The sequence below is a fragment of the Bidens hawaiensis genome, unplaced genomic scaffold (genome assembly GCF_021521415.1).
Source record: "Bidens hawaiensis isolate Kalapana, Puna unplaced genomic scaffold, B.hawaiensis_p1.1 tig00003307_1, whole genome shotgun sequence".
NCBI lineage: Eukaryota > Viridiplantae > Streptophyta > Magnoliopsida > Asterales > Asteraceae > Bidens > Bidens hawaiensis.
The window spans coordinates 622,442-644,948 of record NW_027491184.1 but is presented as its reverse complement, the minus strand read 5'-3'; the positions used below and the strand labels follow the sequence as shown (position 1 = coordinate 644,948).

At 35.1% G+C, this 22,507-nt stretch overlaps 1 long non-coding RNA gene across 4 annotated transcripts; it reads left to right on the top strand.

Moving 5' to 3' along the window:
* The first annotated feature begins 19,688 nt into the window (after positions 1 to 19,688).
* LOC143623119 (uncharacterized) lies at positions 19,689 to 22,125 on the top strand. Of its 4 annotated transcripts, XR_013151838.1 has the most exons (4): positions 19,695 to 19,994; positions 20,102 to 20,193; positions 20,346 to 20,873; positions 21,189 to 22,125. It is a non-coding gene; the product is annotated as an uncharacterized LOC143623119 (long non-coding RNA). The 4 variants fall into 4 exon arrangements; XR_013151841.1 differs by having other exon boundaries at positions 19,689 to 19,784; positions 19,865 to 20,873; XR_013151839.1 differs by having other exon boundaries at positions 19,695 to 20,690; positions 20,786 to 20,873.
* The last annotated feature ends 382 nt before the right edge of the window (positions 22,126 to 22,507 follow it).

The window sequence follows — 22,507 nt, the reverse complement described above, 5'->3', positions numbered from 1 at the left end:
TGGTGCCAGGTGCACATTTATTGTGTTAGGAGGTAACATGATGAAAATGGAGTTTGTGGAATTGGGGATTCGCCTCCACCACCACAGGACAAAAAATAAAGGTTGATTTGAGGCCGTATACAACCATTCATTTCCCAGTATTTTAGAGATAAAGATTTATGTATTTTTATTATTATTATTATTATTATTATTATGAGAAGAGAACGTTATCTACATCAATAATTGCAAGTTTCTTTGTGTGTATGTCATATGTTATCGTTCATGTGCCTCTTTTTTCATTATTCGTCGCTTCAGTGTCAACTTAGGGGTTGTTTGGTTCATTCAGATTTAAATGAGTCAGGTCTAAATGAACCTCTGTCTCATTCAGCAGCAACAACAAGTCTGAATGATTCAGACCTAATTTTAGCCAATCAGATGTTTTTATGTTCGGAACCAAACGGTCTGAAGTCTGAATAAATCAGATGTTTACATCTGAATAGTTCCATTCAAATGTAAACAAACAGCCCCTAAGTTACTCAGTTTTTTTTTCATTATTCAATCATATCACCCAACCCATCATGTGTCACACCCTGACTTAAGGCCTAGGCGTGTGACCACAAGTTGGTACCTGTTTTGTAAATGTATAAGATTTTATGGGTTAATTTTAGCGGAATACTTTAGGTTTGAATATAATATTAATTTACATTGAAAATTTGTAAGGCCCCGTTACCGGTAGCCCTACTTTAGCGTCGGATTTACTCATAAACACAGTTCTTGCAATCAGAGTTAATTAAGACTTTCGCGGAATATAAAAACTTTCATGAAACGTTACAACAATCCAAAACTTGCCTTAATTAAACATTCTTGTCTTTCAAAATAAACGTCAATTACATTAAAACATCTTGAGTCTTCAAATGCCAGTCTCCTATTCGCCCACCATGTGCCCGCTCAAGCTAGCTGTCTCATTCTACTCACCTGCGTGCATACTAAAAGTCAGCTACGCTGAGTGAGTTCTAGTTAATCAAGCAACTTATCATACAACCACTACATGCATCATATACGTATCCGCAGACACGTAGTCCACTATCTAACCTGCTTACCTTACCACTTAGCCTTTTATTTACACCTACCACCTTGCCACTTTGCCGCTTTAATAACGTATAACGTTATGCCACTTTGTCACTTTAATAAGGTATAACGTTATGCCACTTTGCCACTTTAATAACGTAAAACGTTATGCCACTTTGCCACTTTAATAACGTATAACGTTATGCCACTTTGCCACTTTAATAACGTAAAACGTTATGCCACTTTGCCACTTTAATAACGTATAACGTTATGCCACTTTGCCACTTTAATAACGTAAAACGTTATGCCACTTTGCCACTTTAATAACGAAGGCACGTATAGGCTTACCCTACCACGTACTATCGTTATGCCACTAACACTCTTACTAGACTTTTGCCACTTCAAACACGCTCTACCTCTACTTGTCTACAACACGCTTCATATCATTTACATAATAAGCAAGTCACATCAACAATCATACACACATAATAACGATGGCACGTACAGGCTTTCCCTATCACGCGCTCACGTTATGCCACTAACACCCTTACTAGACTCTTGCCACTTCTAACACACTCTACCTCTACCTTCCTATATCACACTTCATATCAGTTCAGTATTTACGTAATAAACAAGTCACATCATAACATTCATACACACTATCAACCACTTGGAATTTACTATCCTTGGCGATACGTGCAATATCCGAAGATCGTTCACGTACCGACAAGCATTATAAAATATATACCTCGTATAACATCTATAGCATACACTTACCACTTAAGGTAAGTGTATTCACACTTCACATCGAGTATGCACACAGCCCCGAAAACATAACAAGGAAATGGGGCTAGAAACTCACCTGAACACGGTTACGTTCACCGTTAATCGTAATCCCTTTCTTCAGTTGTGCACGGCTGACTGTATAGTAATTACACGTATCAATTAACTACTACTACTCATGTTGTATTTCTATCTTTATATGACCCACAACGAACGGGGGTCCGGGGGCAGTGCCCCTGGCAGCGGGGTCTAGGGGCGGCAGCCCCTAGCAGGGTCCAAGGGGCAGAGCCCCTGGCTGGGGTCGAGCTGACTTTAGGCGAAGTTATTTTCTAATCGAACTTGACTTTAGGCGAAGTTAAACCTTAGGCGAACTTAGCTTTAGGCGAACTTAGCTTTAGGCGAAGTTGTCATCAGGCGAACTTAGCTTTGCGGGCGAAGTTCATCAGGCGAACTTAGCTTGCAGGCGAAGTTGTCGGTTGCAGCTACTGTTCGTCCTTAATCGTCTTCGTTTCTTAACCAAATAACTCGATTTAGGTATCCACGGAATCGTCTGACCAGCGCCTACAAACCCCAACCATCAAATCGACCTAACATCGATGTTTAAAGGGTGCGATTTAGGCATATAAGTTACGGGTTCTTTTATCAATCGATTAACCCATCAAATCGTAACCATTTTCAGTAAGTTTAGCTTTGTTGGATTCGTTTTTACCATACAAACACGGATCTGTCATTTCTATACTAATCCAAATCTAAACGAACAAGTTCTCGATATAAACGTACCGTAAATGAGTCGAACTACGAACACGAGCTTGTCTTGTTGCTTTGGTTCGTCATGACAATCTAGCACCAACGAGCTCGGGTCCTCGCCTTTGGATCTTGGTTCGGGTTGTGTGTGTTTTGGAGTGTGTAGAGATTAGGATAGATAAATGGATGGAATGGAAATGATTGGGGTTTAAGGGGGTATTTATACTCCCTTAAGCCCATGGACCGAAGGCCCATATTTCCTTTTGGTCCATATCTAATCCCATCTAATTATCCTACTAAGTCTTCATATTTTGCTATTATTATTATCGTTCCACTAACTCGTTTATTTCACCCGACAAAATAATATAATAAATATTACTTTAGAAATTTCGGGATGTTACAAAATTTACTCGGGAATTAAATACCCGAGTATAAGTTAACAAAATATAAGTTTCATATTACAAGGATTTTTAGTTATAAAAAACGAAGTCATCTCGTACGCATTTCTATCTTCATTAACACTCCAATCCTTGTTAATGCTACTTATGCTCAATTACCTACAATGGGTTGCAAAAATACGTCAGCTATATGCAGGTGAACACGTATAACTCAATAAATCATTTTGAATGACGATTATAATACAAACATAGTTTTCTCGACAAACTCAGAGGAAGCATTTTCTACTTCCGGTATATGTACCACTGCCCTACACACACAACGGTATTCTCCGAGCCACACGGCCCTGAACAAAGAACTGGTCATGACCGTTTAAGCTCGCGGCTACCTCGCCTTTGATTGATTGTTTGAGCTTTAACAGTTATGTTTGGATCCATACACATGCGTATTCGATCTGAGTTGATTTTATTCTCTACTTTGTATTATAACGTTTTAGAGATCACATAATCTCATGTAGACATTGATTGACTCGTTAAGACAAACACCCGTTCGTCTCATTGAGTATAAATATGTTTTGACTGATTGAAAAGGTTTAACGTATTCACCTGTATCGTCGGTGTTGAAAACCTTGACTGATTGATTGATTGTGAATGATACTTAACCTATACATAAATAGGTTTGTGTGAATGTTTTTGAATGGTGCTTCTTGATTAAGTTATGTTTGCTAAGCTTAACCTTGAAATCGTTTATCTTTGATTGTGAATGAAAACACTTGTTTTCTGTGACGTTTGATATAGCATGATTTGGCTTAATAGGTTCAACACATTGGTAAGTTTCTCCAGGTAAGCAAAAGGGTCCCTCGGTTGATTGGGATTTATATGAATTACTTTTCCTTAGGCAAGAAACTTACTACTAATGATATCCTCCTTATAGTTACTACATGCCCGTCAAAATATATCTTTTTTTTAACATTACTTTATCATGAAGTAACGTTTATAAAAACTTGAATGTGAATGTTTATAGAATGTTTATAAAAATCTTTCAAGGTTAAAGGCCATAGCCTTGATTGATAGTCTAAGCTATAATTCAAATAACTTAAACATAACTCCTACCTTATCTCGGATACTTAGATTGATAATAAGAAAAAAGGCAGGATCTTGATCTACTCGCTTATGTGATTAAAGCTACTTGATTATAACTTCGTTCCTTGCACGAACTACGAGAAAACAACACGTCGGCTTATCACGGCAACCGGGCACGCCTTTCGATGCTAACTATGTGAAAGTGGAGGTGTAATGGGATGAGGAGAGCTCAATACCCACCACCCCCTTTTATAGGCTGATTCAGTACCTCGTCGCGGTACGCGATGGGTTCCTTAACCCCGTCGCGTACCGCGGCGCCGCAATTTAACGCCGCCTTATCTGGTGGTGACACGCGGCCTGTCATATCGTGGCACGTGTTGACACGTTGTTGGACACTTGTCCAGCTGACTCAGTAGGGTCATCGCGCTACGCGATGGGCTCAATGTTATCCCGTCGCGTACCGCGATGGGAGAAGATTTCTAGAATTTACAATTTGGTCCCTATACTTATAAAAGTTAGTATTTTTAAGCTAAAACTTATAGGGTTTGAGACGTGGTGTTATATCCTCCCCACCTTTTGAATAATCTCGTCCTCGAGATTTATTGGAATAGATAGGGATACTTTTTCTTCATTTATGACTCGAGTTCCCATGTATACTCGGGTCCTCATCTTGAATCCTATTTGACTTTCACGAGCTTGAGTCGTTTGTGTTTGAGAAACTTAATCATGTTATCTTCTATTTGAATCGGTTGTTCAACAAATTTAAGCTTCTCGTTGACCTTGACATATTTTAATGGCATTGCAAGAGTTTCTTCGGCTAAACACTTGCGTATATTTGAAACGTGAAACACGTCGTGAATACCTTTCATCTCATCGGGTAACTCTAGTCGGTAAGCAACTGGTCCAATTCTTTCAAGTATCTTAAATGGTCCAACAAATCTTGGACTTAGTTTTCCTTTCTTTCCAAATCGTACCACACCTTTCCAAGGCGATACCTTCAATAATACCCTATCGCTTTCTTTGAATTCCAAAGGCTTACGAAGAATGTCTGCGATGGGAGAAGACTTATAGAATTTACAATTTGGTCCCGTTATCCCGTCGCGTACCGCGATGGGAGAAGATTTCTAGAATTTACAATTTGGTCCCTATACTTATAAAAGTTAGTATTTTTAAGCTAAAACTTATAGGGTTTGAGACGTGGTGTTATATCCTCCCCACCTTTTGAATAATCTCGTCCTCGAGATTTATTGGAATAGATAGGGATACTTTTTCTTCATTTATGACTCGAGTTCCCATGTATACTCGGGTCCTCATCTTGAATCCTATTTGACTTTCACGAGCTTGAGTCGTTTGTGTTTGAGAAACTTAATCATGTTATCTTCTATTTGAATCGGTTGTTCAACAAATTTAAGCTTCTCGTTGACCTTGACATATTTTAATGGCATTGCAAGAGTTTCTTCGGCTAAACACTTGCGTATATTTGAAACGTGAAACACGTCGTGAATACCTTTCATCTCATCGGGTAACTCTAGTCGGTAAGCAACTGGTCCAATTCTTTCAAGTATCTTAAATGGTCCAACAAATCTTGGACTTAGTTTTCCTTTCTTTCCAAATCGTACCACACCTTTCCAGGGCGATACCTTCAATAATACCCTATCGCTTTCTTTGAATTCCAAAGGCTTACGAAGAATGTCTGCGATGGGAGAAGACTTATAGAATTTACAATTTGGTCCCGTTATCCCGTCGCGTACCGCGATGGGAGAAGACTTATAGAATTTACAATTTGGTCCCTATATTTATAAAAGTTATTATTTTTAAGCTAAAACTTATAGTGTTTGAGACGTGGTGTTACATCATGTTATACCCAGGATTCCGCTATTATATTATTTAATAAGAAAAAAAAAAGAAAAAAAAAGGTGATTGGGTGGATGGGGCAATCACCCGTATGACTGTGATTATTTAAAACCCGTCATGTGAGTTTTTTTCCCAAAAGAGTGTTTGTGAAAAAAATATTTACTAAAAGAGTGTTGGTTGAGAAATATTTACCAAACTAGTGTTTTACTCAATTAATGCTAGCTTTTCGCTCCTAATCTCATTTAAATAACTCCAATTAATTATACAATTACTATGTTAATAATCTTATTTACCATACTTATATTTTTCTAACCATTTTAATCATTCATATTTAAAAAAAATACTAATATTCTATTAAAAGAACATAAGAAAGTATTTTATTTATTTATCAATATTATTACTTCGTACAACCTTTTTTTATCTACATGTAATTTAAAATAAAAATGAAAATTTTAAATATGTAATATATTAATACAAAAATAACAAATGTTGACTAATCGTTATAGTTTAATTTATTGTTTTTTTATATGATAAATATATTAGTATATTAAATTGAACCCAAATTCTATATGAGTACTTATAAATGTTGATGTTTAAACTATAAAATACGATTCTAATTCCTCTATTAGGTTTATTTAAAACATAAAACCTAACTTTTTTAGTCATAAATTAAACTAGTTAAATGGGCTAACCTATTAGTCTAACATGAACCTACATATATGAGCTCGATCTTAAACTAACAATCTCCTAAGAATTAAATAAACCTGCAAAATTCGTTTTAAGTCTATATCATGTTAGAAATGAACGCTTCTAAATAGGTGCTCCTTCCTAATCATTTTTTTCAATTTTGATGCTTGAGTTGTCTTTTATCTCATCCATCGTTGTAGTTTGAATATTTATCGAAGATCTAGTAATATACAAAAGTTATAAAAATATAATAAACTTATATCTAAACTTTTATTGTACAAAATTAATGGACAAAAAAGTTTTCTTTTAAAATCGTCAAATAACTAAAACTAGAAATTTTAAATGATATAATTCATAATATTTTAACTTTAACACAATTAAGACTTTTATTTATTTTTTCAACTACGTGGGTATGAAAAGAAGCATATGGAATAAAAATACTGATTTAAAAATATAATATTCTTTTGGTTGAAATTATATATTAGCATCCAGATAATATAAAAGTTATTATACTTTATAAATCATAATATGATATATTTTTGTATTTCAAAAAATAAAATAGCAGCTAGAAAATGATAAATTTAAAATTAGTTGCCTTTATAACAATGAAGTCAAAGTGTTGGTAAATATTTTTCAACTTATGAGATTGGGAGTAAGAAGCTAGCATTAATTAAGTAAAACACTAGTTTGGTAAATATTTCTCAACCAACACTCTTTTAATAAATATTTTATACACAAACATTCTTTTGGAAAAAAAAACTCCCCGTCATGCGTGGTCATTTGGGCAGGCACGCGGTGTTCTTCACCAACAGTAGATGAGGAGATGTCCATGTAAGACACGTGAAGGATGGTGAGGGGTGGATATCTATGGTCTAATAATGAGAAGCATATGATATTGTTTTATTATGTATGGCCCAACACATCTATATTAGAATGAAATGAACCATATATTTCGTAACCTTTCTGAAACACGTGACTGCCACTGCTTTAGTTGGGTTATATGTAGATAGATGCAAGGTACTTTTATTATAGGCTTGGGTTATACACATCAGGTAGGTTATTCAAACATCAAGAGAGTCTATACGAGTCGTATAGGCTCTATAGACTATACGGCTCGTATAGGTGCATAGTCAAGTCATTTTTAATCAGGAGTGTCAGGTTTATTCATTTGTATACGAGTCGTCTTTTTATCACATCCCCCGCGGCGTTGTTCTTCGTTCGTTCGGTGATTACGACGACATAGTTCTCCCGACCTATTTTTTAGCCCAGTTCTCCAATTCATCAAGAGATATAAATGTCTGTAATGATAATTATTTATAAGACGATTGAAAAAACAGTTAGATAAGAATACTTTATGATTTTACCTTACCGGTTGAAAAAATGGATGTATTGCTTGAATTTTCATCACCGGTAACTTTATAATTTTCACCACCGGTAGCTTCACAGTTTTTACCACCGGCAACTCCATAATTTCCACTAAAATTACTTTCTTGTTACTTATTGTCAAAGATCGTTGTGAAAAACTCCATTTGTTTAACTTAATAGTCTCTACTACATATATCAAATTAAAGACTATTAAGTATTACTATTAATTTATTTTTTTAGTATTAATATTGTAAATATTTATAATATCTTTTTCTTTTAATTTTAATAGTATATATATTTATAATATCCTTATTTTACCTCTTTATCTTTTACAAAATAAACCAGAAACTCGAAAAACCTAAAACCCTAAACCCTAAACTTGAAACCCTAAACCCGAAACCCGAAAACCTAAACCCGAACCCTAAACTATAAACCCGAACCTTAAACCCTAAACTCGAAATCATAAAAAAAACGCAACTTGTAAAAAAAATAATATGAAATTCTTATTTTTGTGCTAATTTGGTAATTATATGATTTCAAGGGGTAATATGAAAGTTGGTTTTTCAAACGGGGGGGGGGGGGGGTATGACAAGCAACCAGGAGAGGTACGTTTAGCCTGACCCATAATAAAAATTGAAAAACTTAAAACACCTCTTCATATTATTTTCACTAGATTCTTAAATCCCAATAAGTTAGTCAAACAACTTTCTATAGAAAATCATAAATTATCAGACAAATCTATCATGTTTTAGGCGTATATCCCAATGTTACAATCAGCCATACAACTTTTGGTATTATCTTACAAAGCAACACACAAATCTTACATGGTTGGAGAAAAAAAAGCGAATACCTGATCTATACGGGTCGTATACCACCTATACGAGTTGTATAGACCAGAAAAATAATTAAAAATCTTTGGTCAAAGTACATGATGACATGCTGTATATATGAGTCGTACAGACCCTATACGGCTCGTATAGGTCAGGCGAGTTACGTGAGCAATACAAGCTGGAAAATCTATACGACTCATATAGGGTCTATACGACTCGTATAGATTGCAAAAAACCGTCACACTGTCACGTTTGTACGCATGACAATAAGTTAGTGATATACGAGTCGTATAGAGTAGACTTATTCACACACCAGGAGGCTGGTGTTTGTATATAACCACCCTTATTATATCCACATAAGCATGTATTTGTATTACGTACCGCACCACTACAAGTTCATATTGATCGACGAAACAAATATCGACAATATCATCGAATTATGTTAAGTTGAGTTTTTAATGATACGATCAAGATGTGTGGTTAAAATCAACGATTACTCATCTTTTCCTGCACATTGAGATTTTGTGTTGGATTGGGTTAAAACCGATCTATTTGGACTCGTTGGAAAATGATTATTTGCGAGAGAATGAGTTAGCCCAATTTATCCGTTTGACAAACAAGTTTTAGTAAATAAGGGGTTGTTTGGTTCATTAAGATCTAAATGATTCAGACTTAATTTTAACCATTTGGATGTTTTTTTGTTTGGAACCTAACAATCTAAAGTCTAAATGAATCAGATGTTTACACCTGAATGGTTCCATTCAGATGTAAACATACAGCCCCAGGTTTGTTTAAGGGACAAATTTATATATATAGAAAAGATAAAACTTTTAGGAAGTTAAAAAGTTACATTATTTTTCTAAAACTTTGATGTAAAAAGTAAAAACATAGTATAGATAATTAATTAAGAAGTTAAAAGTTAAACAAATATATAATAAAATTCTTACTAATAAAGCGCAATTAAATTTCTTTTATTCATTATGTTTAATTTCTAATTTTAATTTTACTATGTTATTATTATTATATTATTATTGTTGTATTACCATTAATAATTTTAATTTTATTATATTGTTATTGTTTTTTTTAAACGGCCAACTAATCCTTCAAATGGGCTACTGGCTCATTTCATCACATCGGGATACACTTATCTTTCGATCTGGGAAAACCCTCACCTAAGGCCAACACTTGTGAACACTTGCCCGAATGCACGACAATGCAGTGAGATAAAACACGTTCAGTTTAAGGCCCCAACTAGTGAAAACCACCTCGTCGTCTAATCTCACATCATCACCTTGGTGTCTCTAAAACTAAATGTTAGGGGTATAAATCGAACTTGTGTCACATGAAATAAATCTCTTCCTTATCGCTCCACTGCTAGCTCATTGACTATTATATAACTATCATTATTATTGAATATTGAATCTTGTCTAATAGTAATAACGAGTGTTTTACCTGGCGCGTTGCGCCGGGACAGGTCGGTAAAACCCGAATGATGGTAAAATCAAAGAAGGTGGTAAGTCGACACGAACTTGTCAGTTTTGGTTATGTTCGTATGGTATCGGAAGTCAAAAAAAATAAAACAAAACAATATAAAACGCAGGTAGACCAATGGGTAGCTTCGATTAGTAAAACTCAGGGGTTGGGGCGATGAGTCTATGCAAGTTTGGTCGGTCTCCGTCACCTTTTCTAAGGTACCAGAACTAAAACAAAAACAAAATTGGCATTATGTCGGTTTTTGTTAAGTTCGTTATGATACCGAAACTAAAACAAAAAGGCGATGTAAGTACGCGAATTCGGTCAAGTTCACTTAACAACACAAACATCCGGCCTACACTAAAGTTAATGTTGAAAAACAATCATTCTCACATATACATAAACATAAATAACAATTGAAAAAAAAATAACCAAAACCTTAAACTTGAAAAAATAATCATAAAGAACACATTTGATTAAAAAAAATTGTTGCATTAGAGTAAGATTTGATCCTTGGTTGCAAGCCACCATGTGTATTTTACACAATCTACACAACCATCTAACCAACCTCAATATACATGCTTAAAAATAAAACCAATATTACATATACAAAAATAAAAAAAAAAATATTTTATGACATCAAACTTCTTAATTATATTATAGTAATAATGAGAGCACATATTGTACTCTTTCGATATATAACATGGAACACTAGTCACTAGATGGCTTTCAACATTTAATAATGCATGTGGGGAGATCCGATGGTTGGCGTCTCTGGAGTTTGATTTGATTGTTTTGGCTTTTCTCAATATTTAGTGACACTTAAATTATAATCCGTTTACAAGTTTATTAAATTGAGCATTTAGTTAGGAAAGACAAAACTCCCAAAGTATATATGTAGTCTTTGTTGGTTAGTCATAAAGTCATGGAGTATACTCTAACCCATTTTAATTCTACATAAGCACCACATCACTCATGTTTTTCTTTTTCACTCTATGTCATCCAAAGGAAATGGTTTAACTCATTTAACACATTAATATAACAAATCAATTAGTAACTAATACATAATTAATACATATTGTTCATTTTAACTCATTAAAATCATAATCCATGGGCCATTTTAACACACTTAACACAAGTAGAGAGTAGTTTAATCCATTTTTAAAGTGTCATGTCACTTTAACCTATGTAGGAGTTAGAGTATGCCTCATGACCTAAGGAATATTATTTACAATCATTACTAAGTGGTCAACTCCTTCAATCAATTGAGAATTATACGGTAGAATCAGGAATCAGTTGCCAGCCAATGTATTTTAAAAATCTGATAAATATATCGCACAAAGTACTTCGACCACTATTAATGATGCACGTCAAAACTACTCTGAACCTATATTTATATTGATGGAAATAAAGTCTTATATATATAGTTGTTATATATGCGCGCAGATCTTTATACGTGATCAAAGATTCGAGTATCTCATGACTATAGATACTATTATAATCTTATACTGCTATAGATGTATAGAACATGAGAAATGTGTTTTGAGTCAAAAATTACAAATAGTCTCACATGGCCGGGTTCTTCCCAATATCCGTTTTTATGGCGGCTAGTAGCCGTCGATCAGCAATGAAGACGATGATGGTGAAACATAGACAAGTAGCAAGTGACAGTGGTGATGATAATAGAGTCGGCACGTAGATGAATAAAGAGGTTTCCATATAGAATCATCACATGCCTCCATATTTTAGAATAAAGAGAAATCTGCAATTTGCATCCCTAGGTTATATCGCCACTGGATGGGTTAACCCCTGAAAAAGATTGCGAACTTTGGGCCCCTTGTTTCTCCTGCGGGTTCTTCTGACTCCTATCGTCAGTTGACCCGTCATTGATTCGTTAAAAAAAAGGGAAATTACTATGTTACCCCTGATTCCTTTTATATCAAAACGATCTACCCTCTTTCCCTTTATGTTTCCATCTCTAGCGATTCCCTCTACCCCGTAATATTCCATTTTCCGGCGACCGATTGACGGATGTCTCAATCCAAGTCAAGTGAATTCTCCTCGGGTTCACCTTCCAAGCCTTCCCGTGCAGATGACCTTTGTGTGAGATGTTCATGTGGTGCCGCGACATGTTACCGGATATCCAGGACCGATGTAAACCCGGGTCGTCGATTCTTGTGTTGTGTAAGTGTTTAGTTACTCACGAATTAGTGTTCTAGTCTGTTAATCGATGATGATTTGGTCTGTCGTGTGGCTTAGGTCAATTTTAGGGGTAATTGTTCTAATCTGTGAATCGAATTAGGGTTGTTTGTTTGTTGATATAATTAGTCCGTTACAAAAGGGGAGTTGTGGATGGCTAAAATGAGCTGATGATCCCACATGCCCTAGTTGTGAAAAGGTAATTCAAGCAATGGTGAAGATGATGAACAAGAAAGATAATTTTGCAAGAATGAAAACCAAAGAAGTAACAAGCTTGAAGTTGTTGCTAGGAATTAGTTGGTTTTTGTTCTTCGTTTATGTGTGTGTTTATTGATTAGCTGTTAACATTGTACTTGTAGTATGGGATAATGCAATCTTTGTTGTTGTTATTTTAGTTTATATTAAATTTTAGAGCTTGTTGTTTCATCTATTTACTTTACATTTATGTTCCGCATTATCAATTATGTTGCAACCATGATGAAACTGAGAATTTTGAGTTGGGGAAGGATGAAATTGAGAATGTGCAGTTTGACCAAGACAAAAGTCAAATGGAAGACAAGGAATATCAATTGGGTGAAGATGAGTTGATGGCTTATTTAGTGCAAGAAAATGACTTATTTAGACCAAGTGAAGAACATGAAATGGATCCTGGTGATGATTATGACCCTGAGGTTGTGAAAGCAGCTTTCAAGTACACCAGTGAGCCGGAAGAAGATTACTATCATGATCCATATGAAGACGATCCAGTGTGGGACTCTGACTGGTCAAATGATGATTGTCATTGGAAGTAACATTGTAGTTGGTTTCTAGTATTGTTTGTATTTGAATTGTACTTTAATTTGACATGATTAAATCTATTGTAATGTTTGCATGATTTGCCTACATGCTACTAGTTTTAAAAGCATTAAACAAATACTGTCAAAATAGCAAACAAACCATCATATCCCAAAACAAACACACATTCTACAAGTCTTAAATTGTTTCAAACACAAACCATGATAACACACACATGGTACCAGCAAGTTCAAACAAAAGTCTTAAATTGTCTCAAACACACACCATCAATGTTACTCAAACACACCTTGTTGACATCATTATGGTTGACTTGATTATGGTTGACTTGGTGCCCTGCAAGTTCTGATGTTGTGTCCGCAACCTCCACATCTTCCACAACTTTTTTCATGGCCCAACCTGGTAAGTCTTCCTCCTGCAGAAAACACTTCTTGAACCTCTTCAATCTTCATCTTCCTCTTCTTGCTAGCTGCCAATTTCTTCTTCTCACCTAGTGCCTTCTTCCTGCTCTTCTTCGGTTTGCCAATTTGAGTATGATGTTTAGGTGGAGATATTATTGTTGGGCATTTTGAGGGTGCCCACATATCATGGCCTGGTATGGGCCTGATTTGGTGATTATACACCTTCTTTCAAGTGTCTAACCAGTAAGCTTCATCAACCCACTTCTCCAATGGACCGACAGGCATGTTGTTTTCTATCACGTCATATAGGGCTGCCACAACATGTTTGCATGGCATACCTGTCAAGTCCCATCTCCTACATGTGCAAGTTCTATCCTCCACATTCACCACACATTGGCTTCTCAGACTTTTAACCTAAGAACATATTTGCATATTAACAAAAGATTGGTTGTAATATCATAGTCAGGCAAATATTCATACCTGGTAAGTCACTTCATCAACCATCATAACCGTCAATTTGCTTGCTTCTGTTTGGATTTCATCCAATGCTTTTGTTGCTTGCGGTGTTAATGGGCCCCTTGCAGTGGCTTGCATCTTCTTCACAGTCACAATCCTCATGGTCATATAATATACTCCAAGCATGTAATGATCGGCTTGTCTCTTGCTCCAAAAGTTACTTGTTGAAAGATTCACAAAGGTTGTTCAGCAACATATCACTTTTTGCCCTTCCTGAAAAATGTGATCTTGACCATCTTGCTGCCGGGATCTCACTAAGCCAGAGAAACATATCAAGATTTGTTTTCTTAATCTCCTCCACTGCCATGTTGAAGTAGGGGACAAAAGTGGCCGATGCTGCCATATAAAACAAGCCTTTATACAAATCTCCCCTCCAGGTTTGCCTCAAGTTCTCATGGATGTGTCTACAACAAAACCGATGCTCAGCCCTAGGGAAAACACTTTTTCAATTGCTTGAATAAGTCTCTATAACAGTCAAATCACCAAAATTAGTGTACATGAGTTAGCCTATTACAAATATAGGCTAAGTGTACATACCTTTTGTCGGTCACTTATGAAAGTAAAATTGGCATCATGAGGCAAGTCAAGATCATCTCCAATGAGATTTAAGAACCATTTCCATGAGTTTGTGCATTCGGCTTCCACTATTGCAAAGGCAACAGGATACAAGCAATTATTACCATCCGTCCCGACAGCAGTTAAAATCTGTCCGGGGTATTTCCCTTTCATAAAACAACCATCCAACCCAAGAAGTTCTCTACCAAGCAATTTCAATCCTTTAACCAAAGCAGCATAACACACATAAATCCTTCTAAATTGCCTTGTTTTAAGGTTAGGGTTAGCACATGGTTCAACATCTAATTTAATGGTACTACCTGGGTTTGCTTTAAGAAGCTCATCAATATAGGATCTGAGGTGGGTGCATTGTTTGGTGTGGTCACCATCCTTCCTTTGCAAGGCTATTGTCTTAGCTCTTCGCATCTTGGATTCAGGAAGTTGTACTTGATGCATCTGCTGGAATTTGGTCTTCAATTCCTTGGCAGATAAATTGGGGGTGGTTTGTAGCTCAACCTCAATCTCTTTGGTAATAGTAGACATTGTGTACAAACCAATTGTTCTACTTCTGAGACACTCGTATTTTTTAGGAATGGCCTTCACACACCAATTATCCTTAACAGATTGTTTTGAGATGTGCATCGTCCAAGGGCAAGTGGGTTTCATATCCCTTTTTCTCACCTTCAACTTTTCCTGACTTGACACATTTGGCCCCTCACCAGCAACCAAATTAGGATTGGTCCCCAAACAAATCACCCTAAACCTTAAAGGATCATTCTTCTTGATATACAAATCTCTTCTGCCATGCAGAGAATAACTCTTAACCATCTTATTCAATTTTTCTTTTGATGGTATTAACTGACCAACAAAAAATGGGCACTCATCATCATTATTCCTTTCCTTCCCATTGAACTTTCTTAACTGACTATTCAGGACACTCAAGCCCTCGTCATCAGAGCTCTCATAGGTATCCATGCAAGGATTTAAACCATCATCATCATTAATATGATCACCTAATGCTTCTACCACATCAAAATCTACAATAGCGTTATACAACCTCATGTCAACTTCTACATCATCCAAGGGTGTTTGAAAGGCAGTCGTATACTCAGGATCACTTTCATCTGATCGATCACTATTATAACTGTCATCATCTTCCTCACTAGAACTACTTTCACCACTCACTTCATGAACACTTTCAAAACCAGATACAAATCCAGAATTATATACCACAATTTCAGCACCACTAGTCCTGCCATGTTCTACAAAAATCTCAACAATGTGACTACCTATACCATCACTACCTCTAACCATATCACAAACATCTTGAAAATGATAATCTTCAATCAATGGCTTTAAACCCAAATCCAAACCGACACGCGGATGTTTGTAATGAAAACAACAAGCTGTACCACAACCATATTGTAACTTACAGAGTATTCCAAGCAACAAACTTTTACAAAATTCAGAAACTTGAACTTCATCAACATAAGTGATCTTCCCCCCTTCGTATCCTCGCTGCCCCTTGGTAGCGAAATACTCTCCATGGAAAAGTTTTATGGTGAACGCATGTGAATAATTTTAACCTATAACAACCGTTCATTCAACGCGTTAACAACATACAAGAAAATAAACATAAAGTTGAGCAAACAGTAACACCTTACAATATAGGTCGTACGGTCACAATACTCACTGTCCGGCCTAATAGAATACGAGGTCGGCATTGCGATGTGTGCAGGTGAAGTTCGATTTTAACGGTGATCGGAAAAAATAGGGGTTCAATGTTTGAACGGTTGGCCGATATTTGGGTGTATGGGGAAAATAGCCCTAATTCGGGGGTTTTATTGAATCAGGGGGGATAAATAGGTAAAAGACAAAATTACCCTTCTACATTAACAGTCAACGACGGGTCAACTGACGGTAGGAGTCAGAAGAACCCGCCGGAGAAACATAGGGGCCCAGAGTTCGCAAAATCTTTTTCAGGGGTTAACCCATCGAGCAACGATATAACCCAGGGAAGCAAATTGCAGATTTCTCTAGAATAAATATATATTTTAGTTACATATATAAATTTCTCATTATTAATAATTTAATATTTACTAATTATAATATATTAAATAAAAACAAAGCTAGCCTTGTCGATTCTCCAAATCCCAGACTCTAGGATATGATTCATTCATTTCTTCGAGATGTATAAAAATTCTTCATTAACTTAACAACTTCATTCAATAATTATAGAAGATTTACCAATATAACTCTAATCAATAATCGTATGACAACTGATTGGAAACACAAACACGAACAATCATTCAATTAATCATCATCGATCATGAAGGAATCGAATACGAGAAGACCGAACCTGAATAGGAAGCGTTTGTCTGCTGTGGAAATTATTATTATTATTGTTATTATTATTATTATTGTTGGTTATGCATTATAGAGATGTTGATGTTTTTGGAATAAAGGGAATGTCAGGTGAATATTTATGGTGCGAGAGGGAACAGGTAATCAAGGGGATGGTGGAAATGGTGTTGTGTGGAATTAGGTATTTGCCACCACCACATGACAAAAAACAAACGTGGATTTGATTAGGCTGCATATATATATAATTTAAGAATCACTTTGAGTTTTAAGAACTCGAAAGAACTCAACGTAACATTTTTTTTCCGAATTTTTTTTCACATGTGTAATACGTAAGTGTACGTGATGTACAAAAAATTACGGTATTTTTTTACACACCGAATCGACTTTTTACACATGTGTAACTAACGTTTAAACTTACACTACAAATAAAAAGCCATTTAGTGGCACACATCTTTAATGACATTTAGCTTTTGTGCCACTAATTTAGGGTTTTAATGGCACTTGTATATGCTTTCTTTGACTATAACACATGTTTAGTGACACTTAGTTTTAATGTCACTATATTTGATTTTAGTGGCAATTTTCATATGCCACTAACAATCTAGGGTCAGACGTTTTTAATGACATTTAGTTTTTGTGCCACTAATTTAGGTTTTTAATGACACTTTACGTGTGCAATCTTTTCTTAGCAAACATTATTAATGGCATTTAGCTTTAGTGCCACTAATTTATGATTTTAGTGGCAGTTTGTGTATGCCACTAAAGATCTAGTGTCGCACGTTTTTGATGACATTTAGCTCTTATGCCAATAAATTTGATTTTCTACGAAACTTTGCATATGCCATGTTTTCTTAGAAAACATTTTTAGTGGCATTTAATTTTAGTGCCACTAATTTATGATTTTAGTAGCAATTTGCGTATGCCACTAAAGATCTAACGTCACGCATTTTCACTGACATTTAGCTTTTGTGCCACTAATTTAGGTTTAAATGTCACCTTGCGTTATGCCATATTTGCTTTGCACACGTATTTAGTGACACTTAGTTATAATATCACTAATTATGATTTTGGTGTGACTTTGCATATCCACTAAAAATCTAGTAACATACGTTTTTAATGGCCATTTAGCGTGTAATGTCATGAAAAATGAAAGTGCGAAAAATAAAAGGAAAAGCCACCAGAGAAACATTTATAATATGTGTCACCTAATAATTTTAAAAATAAATAACCGTAATACAGATCTGCAAAGAACCTTAACTTAATTATATGCCCAAAATTGATCCTAATACACAAATTCGTTATCTTATTGCTGCTACCTGGACGAAGCTTGATTACGAGTTTGAAGCTATAAGTCTTCTTCTGTTCGTTTGAAACCCTAGCAACCTCCATTTCCCCTAATTTCTTCACTCTCTACAGGTTCGTGTGCTTCCTCCTCTACTCTAGTTGTTAATTAATGTTCGATTATCAGTTAATTTTAGATGAATTGGTACTTTATAGTTGTTAATTGATGTTAGATTATTGTTCATTAACTCGAGATGATTCGACTAATTAATTCCTTATGCGCATATCTGTATGTATTGATTTCTGGTTGTTTGAATCCGTTTAGAAGCTTCATTTGTGATTATTTTCGGCTTTATTGTACTTGTATGATGATATTTGATTTGAATTCATGATTTGATGCAAATTGTTTTCAAGCTCCGCTCATTTTTGTGACCTATTTGTGTTTCGTTATATTCTGTTTTTGTTAGATTTCTACAATTTTATTCGTTCGAATAAGACTTAGAGTTAAGCCACCATCAAGTCGGATTCGATTTGCTATACTTCTATACTAGAATTCAATAACAAACATACTTAATAATATTGATATGTGTATTGCATGTTTTTTGAATAGATAGTATGGGTAGACATAAGAGGCTTCAAAACGTTTCTACTGACTTGGAAGAGACTGTTGATGAAAATGTTGTAGATAATGAGCAATATGAAACGCAAGGTGATCAATCAGATTCTCAAGAATGTTGGTCTACAAATAACAAGGTACTGATTTAACATCTCCATCTTTATGCATAGTCCATGTTGACTGATCCTTTAGATGAAGGAACACACTGTAGCTATTCCTTAGGGCCTCTGTAGTGGGGCGATAACACCCCATTTTGGGCGATAAATCATTGGAACACCGCCCCCAGGCGATAAGGGGGGGGGGGGGGCGATGAATATTACTCGCCCTGCTTCACTTTAGTTTTATTATTATTATTATAATTGTTTGTGTGGTATATATGTGTGTGTGTGTATATATATATATATATATATATATATATATATATATATTGGGCTACAACACCATTACACCCCAAAAACAAAAACTCACCCTTTGTTGACTGGGCGCCACATGGCGCAAAACGCCCCATTTTGTAGCCCCTCCACTACATATAACCTTATGAGCAAGTTGTAATTTATTTAGAGGTTGAAATTTTGGTTTGATTGCTGGTCAAATAAGCCAAATTGGTTTTTGAAAGCTTAATGTAATGCAAACCTATAAATGTTTTATTAAAGATATTGAAATTCATAAACTCTTATTTACCACGTTGTTCTTGAAATCATAATGAGCATATTAGCTGTTTATGCCATGTTTTGAAAGCATTTGCAGGTTAACATAACTAATTATGACCCTTTTTGACGAGTATAAAAAAATCGATCTGGTATGGCCCGTTACTCGACCAGCCCAAATTAGGACTCTGCATATCTTCCAATTATTAATTTGTTTTCATCTAATTATTAGGCGAGGAATATAGAGATGAGGAGTTATGGCAAGATGGATTTTTTGGCACCAATTGCTCTATTCCCGCACTTTGGAATTGGACCTAACAATTTCAAGTCAAAAGATCTTTATTTAAATTCCTGCACACAAGGTTCCTGTTTTTGTCTGTTATTTGCTTTCAAGTCAAAGAACTTTATTTAAATCATGTTATGATAACAATTTCATGTCTAATCTACCATTCATATTTATTGAATTCAGGATTTGAGAGCTTCACTTAATGTTGGGAAGGAATTGGTATACCATATAGAGCTCTAATGGATTGGGACCGTGTTGTTTATACGCTGCTGCTGGTAAGGAACATGTTTCTTACATTGTTTGTTAGGCCGCCTATCTCATGAAATTTAAATACTGCATACATCAAATTGTACTAATTAAATTTCATTTATGCATGCTTGCATGCACATTATCAAATTGATAATTTCGTTCGTAATTTTATATGTAGATTCTTTTGAAATCGGGCCAGTTCTATGCCTCCTCGGGCTCGGTTTGCACCAGGTTTGCACAGCTAAATACCCGAGAGCTACCAGATGCTGCTTTTATTTACCATTTTATGTTTTTTCTAATTTTGATAAAACATATAAAAAAGAATGTATTCAGAAAGAAAATGAGGAAAAAGAAAAAGGAAGCTGAAGAAGCAAAGATACAGGAACAAAATGTGAACAAGAATCTTTAGTAAGTAAAACTGATGATGAAGCAGTGGTCCATGATCACCTGCGTTTAGGATATTGAGGCTGCAGTCGCCCACAATGATGATGGCACAGATGCATCTATTGACAACATGGAAGAGGTGGTACTTGTTAAAATTCATGTTATAATCCAACTGATATTATCTTTTTGTACAATAATACTCTTATGTTTACTGAACCTTTTCTTTTTGTGTAGCATGTTTAAGAGAATGAGGAACTATCTAAAGTTGCACATGAACATTGTCCCGAGGACTTATAATCATTCTCAGGTGTCGGGAAGTAAGGTATTTTGTTTGTCATTTTGAGCAAATGTAACAATTATTTTGTTTTTAATATTAACATGAAATTCATCAAACTGTGATAGTGTAATTTCATATGCACAAACAAGAATCTCTATTTAACCAGCATGTATAATATATGGTTATTGTTGTATTGTGCTTATAAGCAAATATTAAAAATGAAAAATGGAAATTATGAAACGGAGTCACTTGGCTTTACTTTGACATGTTGTGTTTCTAAATTTGTGAAGTTAACATACATATACACAGTGCCATGATAATTTTATTACTTGATCTCATAATGTCATTATTCCTTTGTAGTGCTTTTGAGATGTCAAATTAACCACAAGAGGCTAACACTAATTGACATCAAAATCAGCATCAAACGAGTTCAAAATAAGAAGACTCTTGTTGCATGGCATCTGTTGATATGGAGAGCGCAAAATGGTACTGTTGGTGGTTTTGATTGTTGGTGATATGCGAGGAACAATTAATAAAGCAGCTCGTTGGGAGGATAATATCATTTTTCAAAAGAAGAGACCTTCACACAATGATTTTGATCGGTAAAAGGTTATGTTGGCAAATATTGAGGTTAGCATATTTGATCTTTACTTAACTTTATGCATTTGCTATGTTATAAGAATCTAGATATTATTTACTAGGGGTGTGATGTGCGTTAGTGGGTTTTAAGCTAAAACATCACCAAAAACAGTACAACTGAATTTGTTCTGAACATCGTTTGGTTTTCAGTTTGCATTCGGTTTTAGTTTTTTAATTCGAAGTTTAGAAGGCTCGGGTTTTTTTTATTAAACGAGCATACTTTTAGGCCCGTGCTCATTTAGGCTTTGCTCGATCGAGCGTTTTCACGAGTCGATCTCGAGTAGCTCACGAACGACTCGACATGTTTGCGTCCCTAAACAATGCTATTATTGATAGGTTGATTTTATTAGGTTATTATCGGTTTTAGGTTAATAATTAAAGCCGGTTACACATAGTGTCCATATTGTTTTCATATTGAAAAGAATTTATATTTCTTATTAGGTACCTTGCATGAAGTTTGAAGATGGTGAAAGAGGTTAACGAGCGTGATGAACTTTTCGGTTTTAATTCAAATATTTGTTACTTTCCTTTTTATATGTTTGATATTTTGTCTTGATTTTTGAGAGTTATTGGATATTTGGTATATATTTGGAATGTAATCAAATTTTAGTTGTGAGGATATTATGATTTCTATATTCGAAAAGTTTTTAGTGGCAGTCGAAAAAAGTCACTAAGCCCAAAACTATGTATTGGCAGATGAAAAAAAAAGTGCTAGTAAAGACTACAACTAGAAGTTTGTAGTGGCACTAGAAGTTTGTAGTGACAGATGAAAAGAGTGCCATGAAGTAAGAAGTTTGTAGTGGTAAATGAAATAAAGTGTCACTAAAAGTTAAAGGTTTAGTGGCAGGCATAAAAGTGCCACTAAGTTCAAAGGTTGTAGTGGTAGACGAAAATAAGTGTCACTAAAAGTCTAAATTTATTTTATGGCATACGAAAAAAAGTGTCACTAAAAGTCAAAAAGTTTGTAGTGGCAGACGAAAAAAGTGTCACTAAAGTAGCGCTTCTAGTAACACTTTTTTTTGTGTGCCACTCATTCCAAC